This window comes from Canis lupus, chromosome 33 (genome assembly GCF_011100685.1).
Source record: "Canis lupus familiaris isolate Mischka breed German Shepherd chromosome 33, alternate assembly UU_Cfam_GSD_1.0, whole genome shotgun sequence".
Taxonomy (NCBI): Eukaryota; Metazoa; Chordata; class Mammalia; order Carnivora; family Canidae; genus Canis; species Canis lupus.
In genome coordinates, this window is record NC_049254.1 from 29,308,485 (window position 1) to 29,330,999 (window position 22,515).

The following is a 22,515-nucleotide window of genomic DNA, read 5'->3' on the forward strand; positions in this document are numbered from 1 at the left end:
ACGCTGGCTTGGTCAGCCGGCCAGTCTAGGGCTCTGTCCATCTACCTACCTTTCATGTTCTACTGACCATCTCAGAAGGCAGTTATGGATCATCAGCTGAGTGTAGAATCCTGAATCGACAGTAACAGAACCACAGAAAGCCCACTGGGTGAATATTTACATCATTTTCCTGACACAGCCTGTAGTGTGAATTCTGTCTCGGGCCTAGGGGGAAAACTCCACAACTTTTTTTCCTGGGAATGAGGATCTTCTCAGTTGAAGGTTGTGCTTGGTATAGTAAAAATTGCAGGCTCTAGACTGAGATGGAACTCATTGCATTTTACCTGTAAGATACTGGACAAGTTCCTCGACCTCTCAGAACCCCAGCTCTTTGTCTGTTGAATGGGAAAAATACTACCCACTTCATTGGATGACTATGAAGAATGAATAGAAGCCCGATGCTTGGCCCTAAGCAGGCACTCATCATACATTAGCCCCTCTCATTCTCTGGGTCTTTCCTAGCAGGGTACTGGCCATAAACATGTGGTAGGACCCACTTCGTTTCATGAGTTAGCCTAGTGGGAACAAGAAAATGTCAACTCATTTGGAAAATTAAAGTCTGCATCCATTGAGAGACTCTTCACCCAAAGGTGCCTCTTTTCAGGCTAAGTGGGGCCTATAAGAATAGAAGGAAGAGGAAGAGGAGGAGGGAAAGAAAGAAACTTGAGGACATTGTTTTTTGTGTGTGTGTGTGTTTCTCTCTCTCTCTCTCTTTTTTTTTTTTTTTTTTTTTTTGTACATGAAGAGAAATTAAGATTAGTTAGCCAGGGCTGTGGACATCCTGTACTCATCTTTTCTTTGGATACATTTCAAGAAAGGATATGATGCTTCTTTCAGTGCTTGATGTTGGAAATGACCACGTGGTGCAGTTTTCATAGACTTTCTCCCAGATGAAGGTGTTTGATGATAGAAGATTTTGGTCATCAAGATTTTCAGGTCTCTGGCTCAGCAATAAAACGAGATGAGGAGCATGGCAGCATTCATATTAAATGGTTTTCCTCTAGTGTTAATACTAGAGCTCGCTGTTCCCCGAAGATCTTTACTTACAAATTGTCTGAAGCCTTTTGGACAAAACAAAATTCAATTAAAGTTGGCCGAGGGGAAAATTGAGAATTTTATGTATATGTATGTTAAAAATGATTAAAGAAAACAATTTACATGATCCAAACAAACATTATTTAACACTTCATGAAAAAGTAGTCTCTATTCGCAGGGATCCAGAGAACTGAAAGACAGGAAGCTTTTATAGGATAAAGAATAAAGAAAAAGCAGGAAAAAATAGAAAGTATCTGATTGGCTACAGCCACATAGTTATACTCGTTTGGGGCAAAAAAGAAGGAGGAACTAGGGATCCCTGGGGGGCAGTTTAACACCTGCCTTCAGTCCAGGGCGTGATCCTGGGGACCCGGGATCAAGTCCCACATCGGGCTCCCTGCATGGAGCCTGCTTCTTCCTCTGCCTGTGTCTCTGCCTCTCTCTGTCTCTCTCTGTCTTTCATGAATAAATAAATAAAAATCTTTTAAAAATTAATAAAAAAAAAAAAAGGAGGAACTAGAGCCTAGAGTTGGCTTGGTGTTTGCAAATCAGCTGACTGGATATACTGTCTTTCTGGTCAAGTGGAACATTTACAGAGACATGAAAGTTATTTAAATTCCGTTTGCTGACACAGCACCCTGGCCAGGAGCAGCTCAGCTCCATCTTGGGTCTAGAAATTTATTTCAACATGTACATTTATATTCTACATACATATTCATGTAAATGTGTGTTCTATGTATGTAAATTATGTGTAAGAATATGGATAGGGCTATCTGGTGAAATTGGAATCCTAGAATATAGTAAAGCTTCAGGAAAGGACTGGAACAAGGAATTGCAAAGCCATTGGAATATCTCCTTGCAAATCTGGTGGGTTCTTCTCTCCTCTCCTCCCTCTCCCCTGGTGGAATATGGCTATTAATTAGCCTCCTGAAAAGTGATTGATACATGTCGTTCTAATAGTTTCTGAGTCAGGGCTGTGTAGATCACAAATCCCACTTCCTAACTTGGGCAATTGTCCATCCTGAGCCAATGAGCTATGACAGCCAGCAGAAATGTGATACACAGGGCAGACACAGCTGCTGGAGCCCAACCATTGCTAACAAAGAAGACACAGTCATTACAATTTATGACCGAGAATTGGAGACCCAATGTAGACGGCATCAATGAGGCATAAAGAGGGATGCCTGGGTGGCTCAGCGGTTGGGTGTCTGCCTTTGGCTCAGGGCGTGATCCTGGAGTCCCGGGATCAAGTCCCACATTGGGCTCCCTGCAGAGTATGCTTCTCCCTTTGCCTGTGTCTCTGCCTCTCTCTCTCTCTCTCTGTGTGTGTGTCTGTTGCTCATGAATAAATAAATAAAATCTTTTTAAAAAATGAGGCATAAAGAAAGCAAAAATGACCAAATATGAGCAAATATAACCAAAAGGACCGGAGTCATGACTGAGAAGGATAAACAAAACAGGGGCCTTGCCTCTGGGTGAGATTGAGACAGAGAAAAAGAAGCAAAGCTTGATGGGGATAAAGGAAATAGGGCCCAGAGAAATCTTGAGTGTGATACCTGGAGGTTAAAGAGCAGGACAGTGCCACTGAGAGCAGAAGGGAGAAAGGACAGCCAGGGCCCTGACTCATACCATGGAATAGAACCTCCCTTAACTACTCCCACCTAAGTATTTTGTAATCTCTTCCCTTTCTAACATCCTGCTTCTAAATTGGGTCTGTGTCTCTGGTCTCCCATCTTTTTCCCTAATTAAAGGAAAGCATTAAAAACAAAATTGTGATGGCAAGAATCATAGCTTCCACTTACTAAGAGCCTCCTCTACCCCATCTGTTTCACATAGTTTCTCTCTAATTTTCACAACTTTGTGAGTCGAACATTACTGTCCCCATTTTATAGACATGGAAAACGAGTCTCAGCGTGATAAAGTAACTTGTCACAAGCCACAAAGCTACAAAGCACGGAGCACAGAGTCAGACCCAGGTGTGCTGATTGCTGCCTACCATGCCAGTGTCCTTGATGGAGGGATAAGGAACTGTGCTAGTTTCCTATTGCTGTTGCAACAAATCACCACAAACTAAGTTCCTAGAACAATGCAAACCTATTATCTTTAAATTCTGGAAATCAGAAATCCTAAAGTCAAGGGGTTGGCAGAAATGGATTTCTTTCAGAAACTCTAGGGAAGGGATCCCTGGGTGGCGCAGCAGTTTAGCACCTGCCTTTGGCCCAGGGCACAATCCTGGAGACCCGGGATCGAGTCCCACGTCGGGCTCCCGGTGCATGGAGCCTGCTTCTCCCTCTGCCTGTGTCTCTGCCTCTCTCTCTCTCTCTCTTTCTCTCTCTGTGACTATCATAAATAAATAAAAATAAAATAAAAAAAAAAAGAAACTCTAGGGAAGAATCTGCTTCCTTACCTTTTCCAGCTCACAGGCCACCTGCATTCTTTGACTCATGGCCTCTTCTTCCATCTTGAAAGCCAGCAGTGCAATGTAATCAAATGTCTGAGTGACTCTGCTTCCTTCATGACATCTTCACTCACTTTGATCCTCTTGCCTCTCTCTTGTAAGGACCGTTGTAATTGCATTGGGCTCACCAAATAATCCGGAATAACCTCTCCATCTCAAAATCCAGCCACATCTGTGAAGTCCCTTTTGGCATGCAGTAATATAACATACTCACAAGTTCCAGGCTGAGGGCGTGGACATCCTTGGGGACCATTATTCTACTTCTGTATGAACAACATCCATCCCATTGACTGCTATATCCCCAGTACCTAACACAGTGCTTATTGCATATAAGTGTTCGAGAAATATTTGTTACATTGACGAGTGAGGAATAGTAAACCAGATCAACTCCAAATCTTATCCTCTGCTTTTGTTTTCATTTTTATTTTAGTTTTTGGTTCATCTATCTTAACATATGATAGGATCAGAGGGGCCAACTCCATGGCCAAGCAATCTATTCTTCCAGTTGGTCCTGACTTTAAAGATAGGCAGCCCTGGACACCAGAGTTTGTCATCTAAGGCTGAGTGGAGCTCTAGGTTGTAAATAAAATCTTCGAAGTGCAGACTGATTGCTTGTGACCTACAGTGGTGAGGGCTTCAAAACTTTAAATTAGGGACACCTGGGTGGCTCAGCGGTTGAGCATCTGCCTTTGACTCAGGGCGTGATCCCGGGGTTCCGGGATCCAGTCCCACATCAGGCTCCCTGCATGGAGCCTGCTTCTCCCTCTGCTTATGTCTCTGCCTCTCTCTGTGTGTGTGTCTCTCGTGAATTAAATAAAATCTTTAAAAAAATTTTTTTTTAATTAAAAATAAACCCTGAATAAACAGCCAAAAATCTAAAAATGGGCAAAGGACTTCTTTCTTCCAAAGAAAACAGATAAATGGCCAATAAACATATGAAAAGATGCTTAACATCATTAACCATCAGAGAAATACAATGAGATTACTTCTCCTGTACCATGATGTTTATAATTAAAAAAAGAAAAGAAGTGTTGGCAAAGTTGTGGAGAAACTGGAACCCTCATACACTGCAGGTGGGATTATAAAATGGTACAGCTGCTGTGGAAGACAATTTGGCAATTATTCAAAAAGTTAAACACAGAATTCCCATATTACCTAGCAATTCTGCTCCTGAGTATGATGTAGAAAAGACATTAGGATTCAAAGCCAATGGCCAATAAAGAACTCTTGAGAGGTCTTTGGCGCAAAAAGGTGGTTTTATTAAAGCACGGGGACAGGATCCACAGACAGAAAGAGCTGCACTGGGTCTTGAGGGGCACAGTGATTATATACCTTCAAGTTGGGAAGGGGTTAGGGATAGTCTAAGTCTCTAAGGAATTTTGGGAAAAAGGTTTCCAGGACCTTGACGGGGCTAGCCATTGTTGGGGAAATGTCATTTATTACATTCTAATAAAACCTTAGTCATGTATATCAGTGGGTTATATGCTTGGGGGATGATTGCCAACACATATCTTGGAGGGGATAAAGGAAATTTTCAAAGGAATTTTTATATGTTAAAAATGGTTGGGGGAAAAAAATAAAAAAATAAAAATGGTTGGGGGGGAGGGTATTGTGCTAAATTGCCTGTTGCCCTTAGTGAAGTGTCAACATCAAGGCAGTTGAGTCCCTAGAGGAAGGTCACTTTGCTTGTTTCAAGGACTTGTCAATGGGCTGTAAGTAGTAAGGAAATTTAATAATTTTGCTTCTGTCTTTGTTTACCACATCATACATATCAAAAGAATTGAAACCACGGATTCAAACAGGATGTTTGTACGCCCACATTCATAGCAGCATTGTTCACAGCAGTCAAAATGTGGAAACAACCTAAATACCCATCAACAGATGAATGGATAAACATGTGACATATACATGCTATGCAATATTACACAGCCGTAAAAAGGAATAAAGTTCTGATATGTGGCACAACGTGGGTGAACTCTAAAAATATTAAATGAAATAAGCTAGACACAAAAGAACAAATACTGTGTGATTCCACTTATATGAATTATCTAGAATAGGCAAATTCATACAGAGTAGATTAGAGCTTACCAGGGGCTGGGGGAAGGAGAGTTGGGGACTCATTGCTTAATGGGTACAGAATTTCTTTTGGGGTGATAAAAAGTTTTGGAAACAGATACTGGTAATGATTGCACGTTGTGATATACTGCATGCCACTGCATTGCATGTGTAAGAATGGTTAAAATGACAGGATTGAGGTTATAAATATTTTACCACCATTAAAAAAAAAACAGTAAAAAATAAGTGAATAAATCATAGACCTTTTTGTCGGGGAAAGAAGGGCTTTCAGTGAATCTGCCACAGGGTAAAAAAGCATAGGTTCTTTGAATCTCGAGATTCATAAAGGACAGAATGTGTAATTACAGGGGCTTGATGGAGGCAAAGACTCCAAGGCCTTTGTAGTGTAACATAGGGAGCAGTTAAACTGGTTTTATCAAACCCCCAGGTGGGGGACCTGGATGGATACACACGGAACTGTTTCACAATTAAAGCGATTTTAGAGTTTAATGAAACAAAGCAGGAGAAACAAAATTAGGAGGATCTTAGCAGGAGCTAACTTGAGTGGGAATATAGTGTGCTCGGGATGATAGGATCGTATGAGAAAATACTAAGGGGGGACTTTCTTTTTTATTTTTTTTAATTTTATTTATTTATGATAGTCACAGAGAGAGAGAGAGAGAGAGAGAGAGAGGCAGAGACACAGGCAGAGGGAGAAGCAGGCTCCATGCACCGGGAGCCCGATGTGGGATTCGATCCCGGGTCTCCAGGATCGCGCCCTGGGCCAAAGGCAGGCGCCAAACTGCTGTGCCACCCAGGGATCCCTAAGGGGGGACTTTCAACGAGGATGTGGCAAACAGAACTGCAAAGGTCTTTGAGGCAAACAATAGAACAAGTTACATGCAGAGTCCGGAAAAATGAGAAGACCAGGTTTTGGTCCACAGTCTGGCCTGGAAACTATCACTGGCTCTGAGAGGTTGGAGGGCTAGGTGGTCTGCAGGTGCCCCCCTGACCAGCAAAGCAGGCTTCAATCACACCACATCTGTTGGAATAGCACCAAACTCCCAGGGCCAGTCCCTCCTGAAACACCTGGCTCTTTAAAATGAAAACTGTTAAACATAAGAACAAAACAAAACACAAAACTATTTGTTTTGTAGCCGAATACATTTTCTCTGATCTTGGGTAAGGAAAAACTTGTTTAATTAAACGTTAGTATTGAAAGAGGACTTCATATTCCTCCATTTTGACCTCTAACTTCTGAATTCAGTTATTCCCAGCTTATCAATTGAGGCAAAAGACTGCAGGCCAAGCATCTCCTGAAGGGAACTGAACCTATCCCCTCTGGCAATAAGGACTGCCCAGAGCCAGCAAGATCCCGCCCCTGACAATGACTCATTTGACCTTCATGGCCCACCTACACCACCCACCGACCTTTGTCTCACATTTTCCTTATATAAATTTGGAACTGCACTTTGCAGACAGTCTTTGGGATGCTACTCTGCTGTCTTCCCAGTGTTGGCCTCACTGAGAAAAGTTCCTTTCTTGCTTCACCACCACTCCTCTCTCCTTTGGATTTTGTCAGCAGCAAGTGGCCAGACTAAGTCTGTTTGGAACCCTTGGAGCAGGCGCTCTTGTACCCTGGGTGCCCCAGCTACAGTACGTTGTATTCTTGTAGAAAACAAAGGCAAAATGAGGGCCAGGCTGGAAGCTTTGAGAGGGCAGGGACTTGTCTGCTTATTTATAGCTGAGTCCCCCATGCCTAGAACATGACTGATGCTCATACATTCAGGAGGAGGGAATGAAGATAGAATGTGGTCTGCAGTAACCAAAGCATTCATAGGAAAACAGAGCAAGGTAGCCTTTAGGGAACAGTGCATGAAGAAAGAAAAACACAGAAGCACAAAATTTTCTGACAGGTGTCCTTGATTTGGGGGCAGGAGTCCACAGAGATGTGAGTCATGATAGTGAACTGAGCTGGACTTAAAACTCTGCTTAAAAAAACAAAACAAAACAAAAAACCCTCTCTGCTTACTAAGGCACTATGGCAAATAATAGCATTTCCATGAAGAATTTTAGGTATGTGGGGCAAAAAGGGAATATAGATAAGTAAAATCCCACATACTTGTATGCTTTATAAAATATCCTTGGTAGGGATCCCTGGGTGGCGCAGCGGTTTAGCGCCTGCCTTTGGCCCAGGGCGCGATCCTGGAGACCCGGGATCGAATCCCACGTCGGGCTCCCTGCATGGAGCCTGCTTCTCCCTCTGCCTGTGTCTCTGCCTCTCTCTCTCTCTCTGTGTGTGTGACTATCATAAATAAATAAAAAAAAAATTAAAAAAAAAAAATAAATAAAAAAATAAAATATCCTTGGTAATAAAATAAAAATTACTCTGGGGATCTCTGGTAATGGAGTTGTCTCAAAGTTTCTCTTGGATTTGTAGGGCAGGCCACTCCAAGATGGGCTGCTTTGACATAGATTATTTTGAGTTAAAAGCAATAAAAAAAATTAAAAAAAAAGCAATCAAGACGGGGCCCCTGTCTGGCTCAGTTGGTAGAGCATGTGACTTTTGATCTCAGGGTTGTGAGTTTGAGCCCCACGTTCAGGGTGGAGCCTACTTTTAAGAAACAAACAAACAACAACAACAACAAAAACAGCTAAGATCCAGCAGATTCAGGTAAAGTTCTTTTTCTCCTCCCCACCCCCCAACTGCTTAAAAAAGAATTTAGAAAACCTGCTCCAGGAAGAGAGCTACCACCACAGGTAGTAACTACATTATGATATGAACAGGTACAGCAGACAGAAAGGAGCCTAGCAAGCTAGTAAGGCCTTTTTGAGCAAAGTCCTCTCTAATGTGGAGAACAAAGAAAGGTAAAAGAAAAGAATGAAGTTTCTTTACAACTTACATTCCATTGCCAAGTACTTGAGTCGGGCCCAGTGACCTTCCTTGAGGGGCTTTAGCTATCCCAAAGTTAATACTTTGCTAGAAGCAAAAGGCAACCTCAGCTTGATATTAGCCTGACCTCCAGAATCCTGTAAAAATCCCTGTGGAGGGGCACCTGGGTGGCTCAAGGTCATGTTCCCAGGGCCCTAGGATTGAGCCCCACATCAGGTTCCCTGCTCAGCGAGGAATCTGCTTCTCCGTCTCCCCCCCAGCCCCCGCCTCGCCACTTGTGTATGCTCTGTCAAATAAATAAAATCTTAAAAAAAAAATCCCTTTGGAAACTTGCAAAATATATGTTAGTAATCATCCTCTAAACGTCTGGCGCACTGATATACATCTGCAGCATCTCATGACTAAGAGTTTGCTGTGCTTCAGGATTTTTCTTCAGTGCCTGTGGTTCTTGCTGACACCACTTTGAAGAATGAAGAGGTAGACCAGATGAAGACTGGTGGGCGGCAAAGTCTACCGGTGACAGGACAAAGCTCCCAAAAAGGGAGGGGACCCAAGAGGGTTGCCACCAAAAGTTTCTAAGTCTAGGGGTTTTATGAGAATGTTGGTGGGATATTTTAATCTGATTAACTCTCAATGCACCTGTCACGCAGTCACGTTTTTGTCCACGCGCCCATCAACCTATCAGGTAGTTTGTTCACGTGGAAAAGGGTGGAGGGCTCCTTCCAGGGTGGTGTAAAATCCTTTTAAGGGGAGTTACCTCTTAGGATGGGTGCCCCTTGTCCCTGCCTGCCTTTCTTCCGACTATCCTTCATTTATGTGATAGAGAAGGGCTACTGTAGGTCTGAGATTATGCGTAGGCTCAGTTGTCCAATGACTCGGGGAAACCAAAGGAACCCCATGAAAAACCGCTCTCTTCACTCCTTTCCCTGCTTCCATTCTTGCTAGGACCTACACCCCTGCCTTACACGTGCATTACAGAACAGATAATGTTATGGACTCTTTGGGAAGGTCAAGGAGTTAATGATCTCTTTGGAATCTTCCAGCACAATAGATAATATCTAAGGAGTGACTGGGTGGGGTTGTCATGAATGTTTTCCAAGACCATTGACTCATCAAGACCCCTGGCTCCAGGGTATATGTGACTTACGAGAACATTTAAACACTCCTTTGTTCCTGGATGCCTGAGAAGATATGTGGACCAGACCACAATCCTCAATGAAAACCTCAGACCCCAAGCGAAGATGAGACTCATCTTTCCTTTCCAGGTCTCCCACACACTGTGCCTGGTCCCTCTCCATGTCTTCAATAAACTCTGCTCTCACTTCCTCTCACTTCATGGTTGATTTCTATTCAGTCCAAAGCAAAATATCCTCTTGACTCATCCTGTGGTACCTCTTCTGGATCCTTGAACCTGGTCAACCTGCATCATCTAGCATCTAGTATCTTTTCTCTTTCTCTTTTCTTTTCTTTCTCTCACTGCTTATTGCTCACACTATTTGAATAGCACTGTCTCACCAAGACTGACCCAAGCTCCATTTTGACTGATGAGTTTAGGGTTTGAGGGCCAATATGACCAACATTTTACAAGTCTAAGGACCAACCAGTGCTCCCAGACTTTTCTTTTTCTGGTCATCCTCCTTGCATTTAAAAAGTTAAACCAAGAAATTAGCTTTGAACGGGGTCTTGAACACCTGCAAGTTTCACCCTTGTAACATAAACAATTGATAGAGGCTGCCCTGAGAGTCTGGCCGCACAGTCCAGAGTGAACACTCAGACTTTAGAGAGCAGAGTTTGGTTAATTACTAAATTGTTTCTCTTTTTTTGTTAATTTTTATTTATTTATGATAGTCACAGAGAGAGAGAGGCAGAGACATAGGCAGAGGGAGAAGCAGGCTCCATGCACCGGGAGCCCGACGTGGAATTCGATCCCGGGTCTCCAGGATCGCGCCCTGGGCCAAAGGCAGGTGCCAAACCGCTGCGCCACCCAGGGATCCCCTAAATTGTTTCTTGAATTATTATTGTTAAGCACCCATAGTTTAGGTATTAGGGAGGTAAGGGTGAACTTTAATAGTTAAAGGGTCTGTCCTCATGGAACTCATGTGCTGTTAAGGGTGTGGGAAGGAGGAAAAAAATAAATAATGATGCTTGCCACTGTCTTCTACAAATGGCACTTTTCAGATTCTAGTGTGCAGTCCAATTGCTTGGTGAGCTTATTGAGGCAGATTGCTGGGCTCCATGCCCAGAAACTTATTCAGTAGGTTTGAGGTGGGTCAGAGAATGTGCAGTTCTAACAAATTCTCAGGTGATACCACTCAAAGTGTAGTTTACACAAATCATAGGACTCCAAAGTCACTCACTACTTGCAAGATGAAGGATTTAGTACCTTGCTTGTTCCTCTAAGTGTGCTTCTCAGGACTCCCTGGTGATCTTTACAAAAACTATAGAAAGAAGTGAATTCTCGGTTCTTCCCCTAAAGGGAAGTTGCTCAGTTAATAGAAAAGAAGGAATTAATAATATATGGAGAAATGACAATGTGCTGCTATGTTAAAATCTTGAAGGAATTAAACGCCAGTGAGAAATAATTTTGTTGGGATGCGGGGCAGCCCGGATGGCTCAGCGGTTTAGCGCCGCCTTCAACCCGGGGCCTGATCCTGGAGACCTGGGATTGAGTCCCACGTCGGGCTCCCTGGATGGAGCCTGCTTCTCCCTCTGCCTGTGTCTCTGCCTCTCTCTCTGTCTCTCGTGAATAAATAAATAAAAATCTTTAAAAATATTTTTTTTGTTGGGATGCCTGGATGGCTCAGTGATTAAGCGTCTACCTTTGGCTCAGGGTGTGATCCTGGATTCCCGGGATCGAGTCCCACATCAGACTTCCTGCCTGGAGCCTGATTCTCCCTCTGCCTGTGTCTCTGCCTTCTCTCTATGTCTCTCATGAGTAAATAAATAAAATCTTAAAAAAAAAAAAGAATTAAAAGGTGTTTATAATAATAATATTCAGTGTTATAGAGTTCTTACATTATTGGCATGAGCATAAAGGGCAATGTGTACCAAAAGCCCTTAAAATAATGCTTTTAATTCAGTACTTCATCATTTGAAATTTTATATTAATAAACTAGTCATTGGTGTGCATAAATTTTTTCACTTTAAAAAAAAATTAAGCCACTGTGTTTGAGATAACTGTAGATTCACATGCAGTTAAGAAAAAATAGGTCTCATATACCCTACTCAGTTTCCCTCAATGGTAACATCTTACAAACTATAGTACAATATCACAACCAGGATACTGACATCAATATAATTCACAATATTGTTCAGATATCCCATTTTACTTGTACTCATTTATGCATGTGTATATGTGTATGTGTTTATTTATATAGTTTTATCACAATGAATAAGTTTGTGTGTCTATCACCAGTCAAGATACAGAACAATTCCAGGCAACAACCTCTTTGACCTTGGCTGCAGCATCTTCTCACTAGACACATCTCCAAAAGCCAAGAGAAACAAAGGCAAAAATGAAGTATTAGGACTTCATCAAGATAAAAAGCTTGTGCACAAAGGAAACAGCTGACAAGACCAAAAGACAACTGACAGAATGGGAGAAGACACTTGCAAATGACATATTATATAAAGGGCTAGTAACCAGGGCACCTGGCTGGCTCACTGGGAGGGGCGTGCCACTCTTGACCTCAGGGTCATTAGTTCAAGCCCCACATTGGATGTAGAGATTACTCAAGTAAATAAAGAGCTAGTATCCAAAATCTATAAAGAAGTTATTAAGCTCAACATCCAAAGAACAAATAATCCAATTAAGAAATAGGCAGAAGGGCAGCCCAGGTGGCTCAGCAGTTTAGCGCCGCCTGCAGCCCAGTACCTGATCCTGGAGACCCGGGATCGAGTCCCACGTCAGGCTCCCTGCATGGAGCCTGCTCCTCTCTCTGCCTGTCTCTGCTTCTCTCTCTCTCTGTCTCTCATAAATAAATAAATAAAATCTTTTTTATTTTTTTTTAATCTTTTTTTAAAAAGGTAAAGAAATAGGCAGAAAACATGAACAGACACTTGTCCAAAGAAGACATACAAAGGGCCAACAGACACATGAAAAAATGCTCAACATCATTTGGCATCAGGGAAATACAAATCAAAGCCACAATGAGATACCACTTCATACTGGTCAGAATGGCTAAAATTAACAAGTCAGGAAATGATTGATGTTGACAAGGATGTGGAGAAAGGGGAACCTTCTTGCACTGCTGGTGGGAATGCAAGCTGGTTCAGCCACTCTGGAAAAGAGTGTGGAGGTTCCTCAGGAAGTTGAAAATAGAGCTACCCTATGACCCAGCAGTTGCACTACTGGGGATTTTCCTCAAAGATACAAATGTAGTGATCTGAGGGGTACCTGCACCCCAATGTTCATAACAGCAATGTCCACAATGGCCAAACTATGGAAAGAGCCCAGATGTCCATCGACAGATGAATGGATACAGAAGAAATGGTACACACACACACACACACACACACACACACACTGGAATATTACTCAGCCATCAAAAAATGAAATCTTGCCATTTGCAAGGATATGGATGGAACTACTAGAGGATATTATGCTAAGCAAAATAAGTCAATCAGAAAAAGACAAGTATCATATGATTTCACTCATATGTGGAATTTAAGAAACAAAAAAGAGGATCACAGGGGAAGAGAGGAAAAAATAAAACAAGATGAAATCAGAGAGGGAGACAAACCATAAAAGAGTCTTTTTTTTTTTTAATTTTTTTATTTATTTATGATAGTCACACAGAGAGAGAGAGGCAGAGACACAGGCAGAGGGAGAAGCAGGCTCCATGCACCGGGATCCTGACGTGGGATTCGATCCTGGGTCTCCAGGATCGCGCCCTGGGCCAAAGGCAGGCGCCAAACCGCTGCGCCACCCAGGGATCCCACCATAAAAGAGTCTTAATCATAGCAAACAAACTGAGAGTCACTGAGGGGAGGGGTGGGGGGGTAACTGGGTGATGGACAGTAAGGAGGGCACGGGATATAACAAGCCCTGGGTGTTATATAAACTTGATGAGTCATCGAACTTGCTCTGAAATCAATAATATATTATATGTTGATTAATTGAATTTAAATAAAATTTAAAAAAAGATACAGAACAATTCTGTCACCACAAAGTTATAACATTTTGCCATTTTATAACCACATCTACCTCACAATGTCATAAAAATTTAGCTATAAGGATGTTTCTTGCAGTAACCTTTTTAATAGTTAAAAAATTAATTGACTTTGGGGCCCTGGATGGTTAAGCGTCCAACTGTTGGTCTAGGCTCAGGTCATGAGTTCGAGGTCATAAGATCTACCCCATGTCAGGCTCCAGGCTCAGTGCAGGCTGTTACAGATTCTCTCTCTCTCTCTTCCTCTCCCCTGGCCCCACTTGTGCATATTTTCTCTCTCTCTAAAATAAATGAATAAATTTTAAAAAAAGAAATAACTTTAATATTTGCTAATAGGATATTGATTAATGTATGTCCATAAAATAAAATAACACATAAACTTTAAGTTTTGTAGCATGTTATCCAGTGACTTACAAAGATAGATATATATGTTTATTTATAAGATATATATATTTACAAGATATATTTATAAGATATATATATTTATAAGATATATACAATAGAATATTACTATATATACTATATAGTATATACTATATATATCTATACTATACTATATATGTACTATATATAATATATATATACTATATACTATCTATAAGATAAATATTTATATATTTATAAGAGAGAGAGAGGCAGAGGAAGAGAGAATCCCAAGCACAGAGCCTGATGCTGGAGCTCCATCCCATGACTCTGAGATCATGACCTGAGCAGAAATCAAGAGTCAGATGCCCCACTGACTGAGCCACCCAGGTCCCCTAAGGTTTATAATATATTAAGTGAAAATCTTGGAAGTGTATTTTTATTTTCTTCTTTTTTTTATGTGTTCTTGTTTTCTAAAAGTTCTAGAATTACCATATATTATTCAAAAAATTGTTTTATCATGGTAAGATACAAATTTTTAAAAAGATCTATTTATTTATTTATTTATTTATTTATTTATTTATTTATTTATTTATTTTAGAGATGGAGAGAAAGAGAGAGAGAGAGGGAGTATGAGTGGAGAGAGGAGCAGAGGAGAGAGACAAGCATACTCTGTGCCAAGGGCAGAGCCCAATTTGGGGCTCAATCCCACCTCCCCAAAATTATAACCTGAGCTCAGCAGGACACCCAACTGACTGAGCTACCCAGGCACCCCACATAACATTTTGAGTGTACAGTTTAGTGGGATTAAATACATTCACACTGTTGTGAAGCTGTCACCAGTACCCATCTCTAGGACTTTTTCATCTTCCCATACAGAAACTATGTCCCCATTAAACAATAACCCTCCATCCCACTGTCTCCAGATCATGGTAACCACTGTTCCAGTATCTGTCTCTATGTATTTGATTACTCTAGGTATCTCCTATAAGTGGAATCATATTGCCTTTCTGTGACTGACTTACTTACTTCATGATGTCTTCAAGGTTCATCCGTGTTGGGGCATGTATGTGATGCCACACTATTAATCCAAATGTAAAGTCACTTCTAATAAGCCTCATATTTGTGAGATGTTTGCACATTTGTAACCATGAATTGCAAAGCTAAAGGTAAGTCTGAAGTACCAAGGCTAAAGCATCTTTTGGACTGAATTTGGTGGGGTTGCCCTGGAGGAAGACAGGCTAGTTTAGGCTGGAGAAATGACATTCACAAGGACAGAAAAGTGGAGACCTATGCAACACATCTGGCGACAAGAAGCCAACTCATCTGGCTATGCTCGGGTGCCTCAGTAGGGAAATACTGAGAAAAACAGAAGATGCTACGGTTTGAACATTTGTATTACCTCCAAATTACTGTCTTGGAGATCCTAATGCCTGAAGTGATGGTATCAGGATATATCCTTTGGGAGGTGCTTAGGTCATGGGGGGCGGAGCCCTCATGATTGGGATTAGCACTCTTATAAAAGACATCCCAGAGAGATCCCTCATTCCTTCTGCCCTTTGAGGACACAAAGAGAAGCCTGTGACCTGGAAGATGGCCCTCTCCCTATCATGCTGGCACGCTGAGCCCAGACTTCCAGCCTCCATAACCATGAGAAATAAATCTCTGTCATGTGAGCCATCTAACCTGTGGTACTTGGTTGTAGCAGCCCAAATGGACTGGGACAGATAAGGACAAAGATTGAGAGACAAAATATACATATAGAGTTTCAATGTAATAAGAGATGGCGTTTCAAGCCAGGGGGGATTGAAGCTGAGATGAGACATATTCAAATTATTGTTTAGAGAAAGAAGCACTGCTGATTTTTGTAGTCTGGATGTCAGGAGGCTGGGATAGGTATGCAGAAGAGGCACAACCTCTCCAGTTGGGTTCAGATGGGCTCAAACTTGCCCTGTAATGCTCGTTGATGCACTCACACTCTACCGTGCCAAGCAGAATTTGTTGTGTAGACTGCATGCCTAATTGAGAGAAGAAAACTGAATGCAACAAAAAAAGGAAACTGGGAAAATGGAGCAGTCGGGGGAGGTCAGGGTGAAATATGGTTTGGGAGGGCTGACCTAGAGGCAGGGTAGAGAGAACCCTTTCTCAAAATGTTTGTCCAGAGTTCTGGGGCTCCTTGATTTCACTCGGGTCTGAACGAAAAGATAAAGCCTGGAGAATTTAGGAGAGAGAACCTTGCTTCTTATGGCCGTTGCTAGGGATGGAAGCCTAGCTGGTGAGTCACTCCCTGAATTCCGACAGGAGTCTAGAGGCTGGCGCGGGAGTTTACCTGCCTAATCTTGTTTCAGTTCTTGGATATTGTATTCACTGTTGTGCAAAAACACAGTAAGAGAGCTGAGAGCAGATGTGAAGAGGAAAGGCTGGTGGGTAAAGGATCCATGGGGACAATGGGAAGCTCCCCTTTTGTTTCACCCCAGCCAGCACAAGGATATCATTCTGGATGGGGGATAGCTATCGAAATGGATAGGGAAAGGCAGACCCAGATGAAATATTTCTTTCTGTTCCCATTGGGTGACTTTTGTTTCCTTTGGGGTGACTAGGCACCTCTTTCTTGTTCTCTGTCCTTTTCCTACCTTTCTCCCCATGCTTAACCTCAGGAGCCCCTCAGCTTCATCCTACCATACTATCTGTATTCAGGCCAGCAGGGCCCATCTGCCCCTTATCTCTGAGATTGCCAAGTCCCCTTATCCTGGTCCTCATATTCTTAAGAGCAGAAGGGCCATTTTATTTTATTTTATTTTATTTTATTTTTATTGTTATTTTTTTAAAGATTTTATTTATTCATGAGAGAGAGAGAGAGAGGCAGAGACACAGGCAGAGGGAGAAGCAGGTTCCATGCAGGGAGCCCAGTGTGGGACTCGATCCCAGGACTCCATCTAGGGACTCCTGGATCACTCCCTGGGCTGAAGGCAGGCACTAAACCGCTGAGACACCCGGGGTCCCCCTAGAAAGGCCATTTTAAAAGATAAGGCTGTCTTGCTAATGTTGCTTAGGTAAGGAAAGTAAATTAGGACCCAAATAGTCTGAAACGGGGGCTCTCCAGGCTAAAAATAAAAGTGCTAGATACACTAAAGTGTATACTATTATTTAAGGCACTATTATGAGTTCAGGTCTCTGGTGGGCTCAGAGGGGAATCACAAACTCCTGTTTGCCATCCGCAGCCTTCAGTTTTCATATTATTGGTGCTGGGAAACCAGGTTTCAAACAGGTCCAAAATGAGTAGGATAGGATTTCAGTAAGTCTAGGGTCATTCAACAGAGGTGCTAGTATGTACACATTTGAAGCTCAGCGAGCCATTTCCCTACGATTCCCACAGCAATTGGATGTATCTTTTTGCTGAAATTCTCGTCCTCTGGGCAGGAATGAGAATGCAAAGAGCAAGTAGATGAGATGGATGAAGAACCCCAAATGACTGCACCCACCCAAGGGCAAAAACTCTAATCCTCAAAATTTCCTTATGTTCAGCAGAAACCCACTTCCAATGGATCAAGTCTGCACTTTGAAGCCCAAAGAGAAAGGACCTTCTCTTCCCAATGACAACTCTATTTTTTTTTTTAAAGATTTTATTTATTTATTCATGATAGTCACAGAGAGAGAGAGAGGCAGAGAGACACAGGCAGAGGGAGAAGCAGGCTCCATGCACTGGGAGCCCGACGTGGGATTCGATCCCGGGTCTCCAGGATCGCGCCCTGGGCCAAAGGCAGGCGCTAAACCGCTGCGCCACCCAGGGATCCCCCAATGACAACTCTTAGGCTTCTGTTCTAAAAAAGAAAAATCCCTATTTTCTTTATAATAAATATATATGATCATTCTACTAGGCCACTTTCCAGGCCTCCGCCATCCTGATCATTCTGCTCTGATTTACGCAAGCTTGCCAATATACTTTTTAAAATACGCACTGGGAATTGAGAGCATTGAGATGATTGAGATTATTTCCTCAGAAAAGAGTAGTCATGTTGCACATGCAATGTCTGAACAAGGCAGGAGACAAGAAATGGAAGTGCTTTTAAGGAAGTGAGCTTGAGGGCTAGAAAGATGGTATTGAAAAACTGCATAGTGGTTCAGATGTAAGATAATTTAGGGGTGGCTGTATTTCCTGGTGGGAAATAGGAGATACGAACCTGACAGGAGACAAGATTAGGGTCTTCAGACAAGATGTAGGCAATGGTAGCAAATCCACTGAGGAAGGGGGAAAGTCCCATTTGTGGAGAACAAGGATGACCAGACTGTGGCAGATAATTTCCCAGTGTTAATAGCATCTTCCCTTCACAGTTTTGTAAGATGGGAATCAGCCCTCACCCACAGGAGGGTGAGGCTGAAGAAAGTTAAGTAACTTGCCCAAGGCCACTGAACCATTAAGCGAAAGGGCTGGGACTCCAACCCAAGGGAGTTGAGTCTCAGGGAGTGAGTCTCAGGGAGTGTGATGAGAGCTTCAAGAACTTCTCCCCCCTCCCCACCCCCCTCAAAAAAAGAACTTCTTCCCTAACCAATGGAGTCAAGTATGAATCACTGAGGAGCGCTAGTGCATGAGTTTCCCAGGTGGCCTGTGAACAGAGTGCAGATTTAGTGCTTATGAAATAATAAGGTCTACAGTTTGTTGGGAGGCTGGGTGAGCACAGAGCTTAATGGTTAGGAACAGGCTGTAAAGAGACTTGGCTTCAAATCACAGCTTTGCCCCTCGTGTGTTGTGTGTTCATGAGAAAATTTCTCCACCTTTCCACCTTTAGTTTCTTTGTCTGTAAAATGGTATGAGTAATACCAACTGTAGAATTGTTACAAGGACTAAATGAGATCGTGTTTGCAATGGGTATGTGCATATATCTATGTAAGTAAAATATATGTAAAGGGTATTAAGAGGGCAGCCCCGGTGGCTCAGTGGTTGAGCGCCTGCCTTCGGCCCAGGGTGTGATCCTTGAGACCCGGGATCGAGTCCCACATCGGGCTCCCCGCATAGAGCCTGCTTCTCCCTCTGCCTGTGTCTCTGCCTCTCTCTCTCTCTGTGTCTCTCATGAATAAATAAAATCTTAAAAAAAAAAAGAGTATTATGAGAAACACTCAAGTAGTAAGCATTCAACAAAATACAGCTATTTCTATGTAAATTATTCATTTGTCCTTGATACTCAACAGTGAGCCTTTTTTATTATTTAAAATATTTAAAAATAAAATATTTTTTAAAAAATATTTTATTTATAAGCAATCTCTACACCCAATGTGGGGCTCAAACTCATGACCCTGAGATCAAGAGTCACATGCTCTACAGACTGAGCCTGCCAGGTGTTCCTTTTTAAAAAAAAATTATTTATTATTTATGATAGACATAGAGAGAGAGAGAGAGGCAGAGACACAGGAGGAGGGAGAAGCAGGCTCCATGCGAGGACCCTGATAGGGGATTTGATCCTGGGACTCCAGGATCGCGCCCTGGGCCAAAGGCAGGCGTTAAACCACTGAGTCACTCAGGGATCCCCACTGCCAGCTGTTCCTTGAACCTCTTTTTAAAATGGAGGATGAGTGTGATAGATTACAACGTGTCACTTGGCTTACATTGAGTACTTTCCCAAAATTCCCTTCCATGTGTGTTTCCAGTTAGGATGATCCATGAAAGATTCTTGTGGCAGATTCTTGAGAATGAGGGCAGACGTGAAGGAACGGCCATTCTGTAGCTTACACACATTGTCCTTTATTTGTTGGCTCACCTTGCTGCTGTGAGGAAGCAGCTAGGCCTAGGCCTACAACGGCTCCAGCTTCCCTGGTATCCTCCTCCAGCATCTCTGGCTTCTGGGCCAGGTGTGTTTCGCACTCTGATGAAGGGTCCCAGCTTCTGCAGGACATCCATACCATCAAGGGCAGAGCCAACAAGGGCTGTTGCAGTTTCATCTTTTGGCTCCAAAATGAGCTTGCTCTCTCCCACCTTAGATCCAGCTTCTCTTCCCCACTGCCTGCCTACTGACTGTATATACCTCTGAGTTAGCATTGTCAGAGTTAGCAAATAAAAATATGAGATGCGGGATCCCTGGGTGGCTCAGTGGTTTAGTGCCTGTCTTTGGCTCAGGGCAAGATCCTGGAGACCCGGGATCAAATCCCATATCAGAGTCCTGGCATGGAGCTGCTTCTCCCTCTGCCTGTGTCTCTGCCTCTTTCTCTGTGTATCTTTCATGAATGACATGTGTCTTTAATAAATAAAATCTTTAAAAAATAAAAATAGGGCAGCCCTGATGGCCCAGCGGTTTGGCGCCACCTTCGGCCCGGGGTGTGATCCTGGAGACCCAGGATCGAGTCCCACATCAGGCTCCCTGCATGGACTCTGCTTCTCCGTGTGCCTGTGTCTCTGCCTCTCTCTCTTTCTCTGTGTCTGTCATGAATAAATAAATAAAATCTTAAAAAATAAATAAATAAAATAAAAATAAAAATATGAGATGCTCAGTCAAATGTGAATTTCAGAGAAACAGCAATTTTTTAGTATATGTTTCTCTGTTAATTCACATTTGACTGGGATTCTGGCTTTCTGTTTTGTTTTGTTTTTTGTTCACTAATTCTGGCAACGCTAAGGGTGGAAGAGTAAGTGACTAGAGAAAGAAGATTGCTGGGAAGAATCCCGTTGAGGATAGTGACTGAGTTTATAATGACATCAATTAATACCCAGCTGAGTGCTTTTCTCCTGCAGGGTTCAGCTGCCCAGGTGCAGGTAAGGCCTAGATAATTGGGTTCCTCCAGAGTTAGCATTTTACCAGGTGGATGCTGGTAAAAAGCACAAGAGCGTTTAGGGCAGAGGTTGGCAAACTTGAATTGGCCACAGCATCACTCAGAGGATTTTGTCAGGATGCAGATTGCAGGGCCCCACCTACCCCTGCAGTTTCTGATTCAGTAGGTCTGGGTGGGACCCAAGAATGTGCACTTCTAATGAGTGCAGCACTTTAAGACCCACTGGAGTAGAATGAAATGGGGGACCATGAGATTGAAAGTAGACAAGGGGAGGGAGTGACAATGGAGGGGCTGATGGGACAGTGTATTCTCTGCCTTCACAGTGAGGAGACTGGGATGGTGACTCCGAGGGGTGGTGTTCCTTCAGTCTGTTCTTGGCTGTATAATTTTGGGCTATGTGTGTACTATCCCTGTCCTTCCCTAACAGTGGCGTCTGCCTCCCTTCTAACCAGAGAATTTTTGAGAACTCTGGTGTCACACGCTGGTGTCCAGTGTGACCTCTGAGAAGCTGGACATTACAACAGATGCACCGATGGAGGCAACATCCACCACAGATGTGCAGAAGAGAAGGTCACAGGATCACAAAGGGACAAGATCCTGCATGGAAGATGTGCAAGAAGAGAGGATAAGAGAGGAAAGAAAACGGAGGAGGGATGGAGGAGGACATGCAGGGAGCATAATGCACAAAAGACAGAATGCACAGAGAAAAGCAAAACCCAAAGAAAACTACACAGAGGTACGAGAAGTACAAATATACGAAGGTTAGGAAAGCAAAGGGGTTATCTGCCTCAGAGAGTCATCCCAGAGGGACTGGGTGAAGGAGAACAGTAGGGCATCATGAGCCATAGGGATGATGAATAGAATCTTGTCATCTAAAAGGGGGTATTCTGGGAGTGTCTGATCATGTCTCATGTACTCATCCTATATCCTACTTAAAAGTACACCCCGGAAAACAAAATCCCCAAATTGAGGGGCTACAAGTGCGGGTGCAGGTGCATCATTTTTGATTCTTCAAAATGAAGTAATGAGCTTCATTACTCATGCTGTTTTTGCTTTTGCATGTCTCATCTACAATGGCCTGGAGAGACGGTGAGAACCATCACCAACACCATCATCATCATAGTAAGAATAACACAATAGTGACAATAATAGCTGCCATATGCCAGACACTCTGCTGTTTCACATATATTATCTCAGTCAATCCTTCCTTCCTTTCACAAACCTATGAGATTGGTAAATCATCTTCCTTCTTCAGATGAGGGTACTTGCCAGTGATGGGAAGTGAAGCGAAGTCTCCTCCCTGTATCCTGCCACCTACCCAACACTAACAGTTCAGGGCTAAGTCAACGTACTTGTCTCTGTTTTGATTACATTTCTGAAAAGGGACACTTCCACGTGAGAGGTAAAAGGAAAGGCTGGTCTGGAAAGCCAGGAAATGTGAGGTTGGGGAGTGAGGAGAAGGAGAAGTGGAAATTACTCATCTTACCTCAAATTTACTCTGATTTTCCACATTCTTCTCTATGGTGCATAAATGAGGAGCAAGGGAAGACTTTTAAGGAACTGCTCAAACCCCCTGCTTTGAAATCACTGTGATAGAAGACTGTGGCACAGGGGAGAAAGCCCCAAGGGGGTACAGAACATAAAGCAAGGGGGGTATTGGGGTGATGGGGTCAGGGCTGAGGAGCTCTCAGAAGAGGAAATCTCTAAAGGCAGATGTCAATGATAGGCAAAGGGTTCCTAGT

At 42.8% G+C, this 22,515-nt stretch overlaps 1 long non-coding RNA gene across 1 annotated transcript in view; it reads left to right on the forward strand.

Annotated features, from left to right (window-relative positions):
* The window catches only part of LOC119867349, a 50,277-nt gene that overhangs the window by 13,656 nt on the left and 14,106 nt on the right, over nucleotides 1–22,515 (forward strand). The window lies entirely within an intron of this gene.